Raw genomic sequence first — 9,302 nt, 5'->3', positions numbered from 1 at the left:
ACTTTATATCTATTAGGGCATATGTACCACAGATACATACACGTACACATGTGTATATAAACGTATATACAGATATGCATAAATATACTGGGTGTGTGTATGTTTGTGTTGTGTTGTTTGCGCGCGCACGTGCCTGCGTGTATGTTATATATATATATATATATATATATATATATATATATATATATATATGTGCGCACACACACGCGCGCGCGCGCGCGCGCGTGTGTGTGTGTGTGTGTGTGTATGTGTGTGTGTGTGCATGCGTGCATATATATACACATATCCATACAAAGACACATACATATATATTTACACACACACGCGTGCACACGCACACACACACACACAAACACATATGTTTATATATATATATATATATATATATATACACACAAATCTATATGTACATAGTTATATATCTATATAAATATATTACCCGAAAATACGTATATATATTCAGGAACCTTATATTTCCACCTATAACACAAACATCAATATATTCACGATAATGCAGAAGTCATGAGGTAAGAGTGCATTAAGGCAACATATAAATGCCTGTGTTCTAGATGAAAGTTAATCAAAACGTACGCTATGTGTATACATGTGCATGCTTTTACTTAACCTCATATTTCTACAGTACCTATGTGCTGTATACTAATAGAGTGCTTAACCTGGAAATGTGTAATAAATCACAATAGAATTGGATAAACATTAGACTAACCAGTTAATACTATTTCGCCTTATTGTTATTACCTATTATTGTAACATTTTCATTATTCACTGTTGCAAGTAAGCATCGAATCACGGAAGTCGTAAGGTAATAGGAGAATCCTTTGTGTATTTTGTATGTATAACAAAACTCTTTACTTTACTGATAGAATGACAAAATAATAGTGATGATGATGATAATAATAATAATAATAATAATAATAATAATAATAATAATAATAATAATAATAATAATAATAATAATAATAATGATAATGATAGTGATAATGATAATGATAATAATGATGATGATAATAATAATAATAATGACAATGGTAATAATAATGATAATGATAATAATGACAATGATAATAAAGATAGCAATGATGATGATGATAATGATAATCATACATAGGGAGGTTTTGAAGCATTTCCAGACTTTTTCCTCAGGCCTGAAAAAGTACAGAAGAATGTCTTTGAGGGAACATGAAAGAACAGTACAAGAAAAGTAGGTCAGACCAGTCACGTGGAAGCGACGGCGGGTCAGGTCATTTAAGTGTGCGTGTGTTTCCTTTCAAGGAACTCACTTGGTATATTAGTTGGATATTTGTATTATTCGTGTGCGTTTTAAATTTTCTTTCTGCAAACCTAACAGAATAAGTTATGCAAAATAAATTTTATATAAGGCCTTGTGGCGCAACGGATAACGCGTCTGACTACGGATCAGAAGATTCCAGGTTCGAATCCTGGCAAGGTCGGTAAGAGTCTTTTAAACGTATTGCCAGAGTAATGGACTTCCCTATAATTTATTTCATTTCGGTTATCTCATGATATTTTATATGTATATGTATATATACGTCTGCACATACATACATACATATATATATACATATATTGTGTATAAATACATAATATATATGTGTGCGTGTGTGTGTGCGTGCGGGCGCGTGTGTACGTATGTGTGTGTGAGTGTGCGTGTGCGTGTGCGTGTGCGTGTGCGTGTGTGTGTGCGTGTGCATGTGTGTGTGTGCGCGTGTGCGTGTGTGTGTGTCTGAATGTTTATGCTTGTGCATGTGTGTGTGTACTGCCACAACGTGACGTTTTAAATTCCCTAGTAAAAGGAACCTTCAGTTCTTACTACTTACTGGTGGTTATCTCGGTCACGATTAATAATTGAAATAAAGAAAAATGTCTGCCTTAGTGTCATGTTGGCCTAATTCAGAAAGAAAATATAATAATTGACATCTGCTAATTACTGTCCCAGCTCTAAATACAAGAGGACTAAATATTAAAATCCCTGATTAAAATCCACTACACCAATTTAATTTTAGCCCACCAGACATTTATCAATTACTTCTCTACTCAGTCAACTGCTGAAAAGAGGCGGAGGCTCGTGTTATTCGAAACCCTAAACTGAATCATATTTCCTCGACTTCTTTTCCAATTTCACCAATATATGATTAACATAATTCCCTAATTTTATTTACATTGGTGCTGTCGCCTTGCCTAAGGACAGGGTAAAATTGTCTATAAGCTTTTCTATAAGCTTTCATTGTAGGGAAGAATCACCTATATCATTATATTATAACATTAATCTGTTTTCCTATATAACACTTCAATGGAGTTTTGTAATATGAGGGGCGATTGCTCATGCTTTTTATCCACATATCAAGAATTAAGCATTATCTAAAAAATATCGATATTTTTTTAAAAGTTAAGTACTACGTGAGACGTCAGGTTTATTTTAAAGTGATACATGTTATTTTCAACGCATTTGACAATCGCACATGATGTATTTTGGTGATCGAGAGACTCCATCTTTGCTTTCAGGGCATTCCAACAGCCTAGTTCTTTGTGGATTCTGTTGGTAGTTTATCTTTCCTTTCTTTGTTTGCCGAAAACCACACAATGATAATGTATGAAGGTAATAATTACACAAGATTAATTACACAAGATTGCATTCGAGCTTAGCCACAATGATAGTGCCTTCTTCCCTGTGTTCAGCACGCAAAGCTCTTGTATTGTTTATTATTATCATTATCTCGATGAACGAGTGTTTAAAAAAAAATAATGCAAGTTCTGGCCATTTTCATGTTTGAATATCTTTATTGTTATTATCAATATTATTATCATCATTGCCACTAGTGTTATACTAATTACTATTAAGGACATTATAACCACAGACGTCACTAATATTATTATTACTATTATTGATATCATTTTTTTTTTAATATTACAATTGATATCACCAATAATATTAGTCCTTAAACGGATCTTGACACCATACTATATATACCTGTAATGTAGAGTGCAAGGTTGCAACTATGCACGAACAAAACGGCAGAGAAATCTTAGCAGTGCCAAATATTTGAAGAAAACACGTGTTCGTAGCATCAAATGCAGAAATACAATAGTATCCCTAAAATAATCTGCAACTAAATGTCCGTTTTCTCTATAGAAATAACGTCAACCAAGGCTTTTGTTTTATTTATAACCCAGGTGAGCTTCACTATTTCGACTTTTTACCCATTGTCTGCCAAAGTTTTCTTGGATTGCCTTTTATTTGTATGTACTTTTGCTGGGTTAATTCCTTTTTTTCGACTGCTTTTGCCTTCTATAATTACATTCTGTCTTAATTCGCCTTTTTTTTTTTTAATCATTATCTCCACACGGTCTTTGCTATTGATTATATTTAATTAATTTCGTTTTAAGTGTAGTTCTCTACCGGTTTCTTTTAAGGATGGCGATGAGCTGCGTCTATCAGTTGATCGTTTACCCTCCCGTCCCCCTATTTCTATAGGAATGGCCTTGTGTTGAGAACTCTTAGCGATCTTCCTACAAGACCTACAATCTACGTGGTTCTTCGTATATCTGCGGTGGTTGTTTATCCCTTCCACAATCCTTAGAGTTTGTATTCTCCAAAAAAAAAAAAATGTAGATAATTTAAGAAAAAAAGGTAATTTTGTCTTCTTTGACCAGAGAGCATCATTGTAGTATTTAATCTCTCAACTCCAGAGTACAGACAGACAGTCATAATGATGATGATAATGATGATAATAATAATAATAATAATAATAATAATAATAATAATAATAATAATAATAATAATAATAATAATAATAATAATAATAATATGAATATGAATATGAATATGAATAATAATATAAACAATAATAGTAACAATGATAGTGTTAATAACAAGAATATTGACGATAATGACAATAACAATTACTATTATCACTATTATCATCATTATCATAATCATTATCATCACCAACATTACTACCAATATTATTATAAAAACAGCATAAAAACGCCTATATCGTCGCGCGTACAAAATTCTGTCTACATTCAGGAAAAGAAAAATTGTTTTTGTTGTTTGCAGAATCGTAGACGACTGAATGGATGTGTTCGACATACAAAGTGTAGCATCATCATATATTGTGCAGTAAGTGCATTAGTGCATTGGCGTACCATTGATATATAGGCCTTGTGGCGCAACGGATAACGCGTCTGACTACGGATCAGAAGATTCCAGGTTCGAATCCTGGCAAGGTCGCATTCGTTTTCACCACCGGTAACGTTTAAGCGAAATGTCCACTATTTACTTTATCAACATACAGTATTGTCCCTCTTATATTATATTCTCTGTGAAAGTGTGAGGAATGTCCTAGACCAGTGGCTTCCAAACACTCTGAACTCTGAACGATTTCTGTGGCATCCCTCTCTTGTCCCCACCCTCTCCACTTCATATGATTTTACCTTTACAGCAAAGTGCATTTTTGCCTGTATTTATTTTGAAACGTGAAACAAAATAAACTAGTTTCATTTCACATTACAAACATACAATTACCAGATGAGTGACATGAAATTTAGATACAAAACATATATTGCTACGGAATCTTGCGGCACCCCTAGGTACTGCATCCAGTTTGAGAATCCCTGGTCTATGGGAACCACTGACCGCTCCTTGCCCCCCCCCCCCTTCCCCCATCTTAAATTCCTTTACTTAATCCTGGACTTTTATATCTCCAATTCTAGAAATTATTGGCTATATATACTTTTGATAAACTCTCTAAAATTCCAATTAGCAAAAACTATAAAGCCTCCGCATGACGTATGCTTGCAAAGCAAGCAATTGCTCAACATGATGCAGCTCCCAACATTTACCAGAGACGTTGAAAAATACTTTTAATATCTGGGCTATATTTTGAAAGGAAATGGACGTGTGTCCCTTCTTCCCCTTTTTGATTCACAAATAAGTCAAAATTAACAAAATAGGAAATTTCGAAATGGCTAGTTTCTCAAAAAGTGGGATCATACTGCAAAATGCTTTCAATGACCAGCTTTTACCATCTTCCAGGGTTCAAAGCCAAATATACCCTAGGGGAAGCGCTTACCTTGCTCATTCGTATAAGCTTCCGGGGTCATTGAATTCATCAAGGTGAGGGTCAAGGATATGTACTTGAGGGATTCCCAGTACTAATTATGCCAGAGTCTACCTTACTCTCAACAAGCGCCATACCGTTTTCGGAAGGCGATTATCGAGAAAGAGCAAACCAACCAAACTGTCCTAAACTCCTTTCTCTTATCTACTGAGTTTATTAAGGAATTCCTTGTACTCTAGGTTCTGCTCTAGGCTGCTGTCCAACATACACACAGACTTTTACACTTGTTTCAGTTAAATTAATGTCATGAAAGTTTAGAAGGCATCAGATTCCTTACTAAGACTACAGTCTTAAGCTGGCCCAGTTTTACATACAGCGATGACATGAATTTCTAGAATGGGTCTAGAAGTTTTCACTTAACATTGTCTCATTCTACAGAGAACTTTATATGCTACGGCCTGTCCTGTCTGCGGCAGGGCGTCCCTTTTCTCTCAAAGGTTTTCCCTCCTCTCCCATCCTCTCACTCTCCCTCTTTCCTTCTCTCCTCTAACTCTCCCTCTTTCCTTCTCTCCTCTAACTCTCCCTCTTTCCTTCTCTCCTCTAACTCTCCCTCTTTCCTTCTCTCCTCTAACTCTCCCTCTTTCCTTCTCTCCTCTAACTCTCCCTCTTTCCTTCTCTCTTCTAACTCTCCCAACTTCCTTCTCTCCTCTCCCTCTCCCAATTTCCTTCTCCCCCCCCCCCCTCCCTCCGGCCAGTCCTGTTTGTGGCAGGGGAACCGCGGTGAACCTTCTGCCTTAAAGGTAAAAATAGCCGGGACGCTTAGGAAAACCGCCTCGGATACCCAATACTGGTACCTTACATTTTCGGTTGTAATATGATTTCATGTATGTTTTTTTTTTTCCTCACATTTTTGTTTGTTTCAGTATATACTCTGAGCTGAAATGAAGGTTGTTATTATATTTATCATCAGCATCATCATTATTCCACTTCCAGAAGTCTAAGCAAGGCTTTGGCGTTAGTCATAAAACCGAAATCTGAAAGGAACACTATAGACGTTCTAATACTTATTATGATATTCCCATACTAAACTTAAACGTGCGCGTGTGTGAGGGAGAGGGAAAGAGGGATAGGAAGAGAGAGGAGAGAGAGAGCAGAGAGAGAGAGAGAGAGAGAGAGAGAGAGAGAGAGAGAGAGAGAGAGAGAGAGAGAGAGAGAGGGAGGGAGGGAGGGAGGGAGGGAGAGTGAGTGAGAGAAAGAGAGCGAGAATGTGTGTGCGCGTGTTTGTGCGTGTCTGTGTCTGTTTGTGCGTGTGTGTGTTTGTGTGTGTGTGTGTGTGTGTGTGTGTGTGTGTGTGTGTGTGTGTGTGTGTGTGTGTGTGTGTGTGTGTGTGTGTGTGAGAGAGAGAGAGATAGAGAGGGAAAGGAAGAGGAAGAGAGAGAGAAAATATATGCGCGTGTGCGTGAGCGTGTGCGTGTGCGTGTGCGTGTGCGTGCGTGCGTGCGTGTGTGTGTGTGTGTGTGTGTGTGTGTGTGTGTGTGTGTGTGTGTGTGTGTGTGTGTGTGTATGTGTGTGTGTGTGTGTGCGTGTGTGTGTGTGTGAGAGAGAGATAGAGAGGGAAAGGAAGAGGAAGATAGAGAGAATATATATGCGCGTGCGCGCGTGTGTGCGTGAGCGTGTGCGTGTGCGTGTGCGCGTGTGCGTGTGCGTGTGCGTGTGTGTGTGTGTGTGTGTGCGTGTATGTGTGCGTGTGTGTGTGTGTGTGGACGTTTGTTGTCGTGTCAATGTCAAATTTTTCATTATCCGAAGATGAGAAATATTGACATAGTTGTTTCCTGGTATCACCCGATGTTAAGATTCCCTTAGTAGTTAAAGATGCTGTACTCATCAATAATGCACTGCACACATCACAAGTGAATGATCTCATCGTATATTTCATTATCAAACATAGCACACTGACTTATCCCAGGAGTGGGAATTCTAAAACATTAAATATATTAATTTCTCACAGTAATATGCACTTATGACCTATGTATATAGGCTTTGTACATGGATAAAACATATATAAAAACAAAAACTAAAATAAAGACTGTGCTCACCAGGGCTCGAACCTGGGACCTTCTGTGTGTTAGACAGATGTGATAACCACTACACCATGAGCACTGTATACTTGCTGAAGAGTAACAATACAAATTATATCAAGAAAGGCATGGACTTATGAAAGTGAGAAAGAGGAATGTTTTTTAGAATAAAACAGAAGATCATCCATATAGCATATTTACATACTAGGGAATAAGTTAAGAGAGATACTCCAGCCTGACGGGATTTTAAGGGGGGAGGCAAAGTAGAGTGAGGTGAAAGTCAGTAGTAAGCAGGTGCCAAGATGACTTCAGGACGGTGGGCGAGGTCACCGGTACCGCTTGGATATATATACAGTATATATAAAGCTCTTGGGTAGAATTTAAGGTATAGGTAAATCATAATGCCCCTCATTGTATTTAGTTTCCCTCCACTTAATAATATCAATCAAGATAAATAACTATAAGTACTTTACCTTAGGACTGTATATATTCAGGAAAATTTATTAGGAGAGTAACTATTCGGTGCAAAGAAAACGAGAAAGTCAATAACCGGGAACTAAATTAAACACGACATCATCGATTTTGGATGATGTTGCCAGTCTTCCCTTTTACATTTCAGACAATAGTTTACGATTTTCATTCGTATCTGGCGCATCTCTTTTCGTATCGTTTACTTTGCTTATGCTGGCAGTGGATGATATTAACGCCGGTGAAAATTTTAAAATATACTCTACTCCTCCCTATATACGTGTACGAGTGGAGTTTAAGATATGTCATTTTCATCCGAATATCAAAATATAAACAAGTCTCTAAAGCTTTCCGAATATCTAAATGTTATATCTCAAAAAGTTCTAACAGTTGTCTAATCAAATGTTTGGTCAATATAACAAATCTTACAGATACATTAGCAAGTACGAATACAACTGTCCATAAAAAAAGGCGTTTACTATTTCACCTACTAAAACTACATCATAAATGGATAATGAATACTAGAAACTAAGCATTAAACATATATAATATATAAATCCATTTCACCAACATAAGCCTATTAATGGCTACAAAATATTCCTATTGTTGAGCTTTCTTCGGTCAACATGGAAGAAACGCAATGAAATAACTCAACAAGGGAATAAAAAAAATAAAAATTCTTAAACGGAAAATCACAGACACGATGGGAAATATCCCTAACTTCCATTTTAACGATTTCCTTGCGAAAAATAAGTTAATTTTAAGGGACTGATGCAAGTTTGTTGCAATTTAAACGTTAACTCGTCCATATGCGCAACTTTCAAGAGGAAGAGAGAGAAAATATATGCGCGCGCGCGCGTGTGTGCGTGAGCTTGTGCGTGTGCGTGTGTGTGTGTGTGTGCGCGCGTGTGTGTGCGTGTGCGTGTGTGTGTGTGTTTGTGTGTGTGTGTGTATGAGAGAGAGAGAGATATAGAGAGGGAAAGGAAGAGGAAGAGAGAGATAAAATATATGCGCGCGTGCGCGTCCCTTAATTTTAAGAGACTGATGCAAGTTTGTTGTAATTTAAACGTTAACTCGTCCATATGCGCAACTTTCAAGGTGTGTCAACGGCGAATATTGTGTTATTTCACCTTGATAAGTATTACAAGCTACTTCCTATATACATACTATAAGTAAATATTGTTATTATATGTTCTCTCGCCTCTTTTTAACACAAATGCATCGCTTGTAATTATTAATATAAAAGGAGGATTCCACCTACCATAAACTATGGGAAAGAAATGACAATGACGTTGATATCCTCTTAAATTTTATTTTTCTTCCTTTCAATTCTCATCATCATGTTTACCTTCACCTTCACCATCTTTACCATCACCGTCTTCGCTTTCATCTTCATCTTCACCATCATCTTCATAAACATCACCACCACCTTCCTTGAAATGAAAAAAAAAAATAAACGGATAACGCATGCATTATATTGAGCAATAACTAAACCTGCAGGATTTACCATCGCATCAGGACATTTTCCCTTACAGATACAATTTTCTTCCAGGCACAAGAGAAAGTCTTTACACATTACATGACTATGAACCTGACTGGGAAATATATTGTGAACGCCTTGCATAAACTCGGCTAAAACAGGGAAAAAATGTAAAAC

At 36.8% G+C, this 9,302-nt stretch overlaps 3 non-coding genes across 3 annotated transcripts; 2 read left to right on the top strand and 1 right to left on the bottom strand.

The window, feature by feature from the left end:
• Window positions 1-1,396: 1,396 nt before the first annotated feature.
• Window positions 1,397-1,469, top strand: Trnar-acg. Its single transcript has one exon. It is a non-coding gene; the product is annotated as a tRNA-Arg (tRNA).
• Window positions 1,470-4,197: 2,728 nt separating this feature from the next.
• On the top strand, window positions 4,198-4,270 carry Trnar-acg. The gene has a single exon. It is a non-coding gene; the product is annotated as a tRNA-Arg (tRNA).
• Window positions 4,271-7,186: 2,916 nt separating this feature from the next.
• Window positions 7,187-7,259, bottom strand: Trnav-aac. Its single transcript has one exon. It is a non-coding gene; the product is annotated as a tRNA-Val (tRNA).
• Window positions 7,260-9,302: the final 2,043 nt, after the last annotated feature.

Source organism: Penaeus chinensis, chromosome 16, assembly GCF_019202785.1.
Source record: "Penaeus chinensis breed Huanghai No. 1 chromosome 16, ASM1920278v2, whole genome shotgun sequence".
Taxonomy (NCBI): Eukaryota; Metazoa; Arthropoda; class Malacostraca; order Decapoda; family Penaeidae; genus Penaeus; species Penaeus chinensis.
This window is presented reverse-complemented; position numbering and strand designations above follow the sequence as displayed.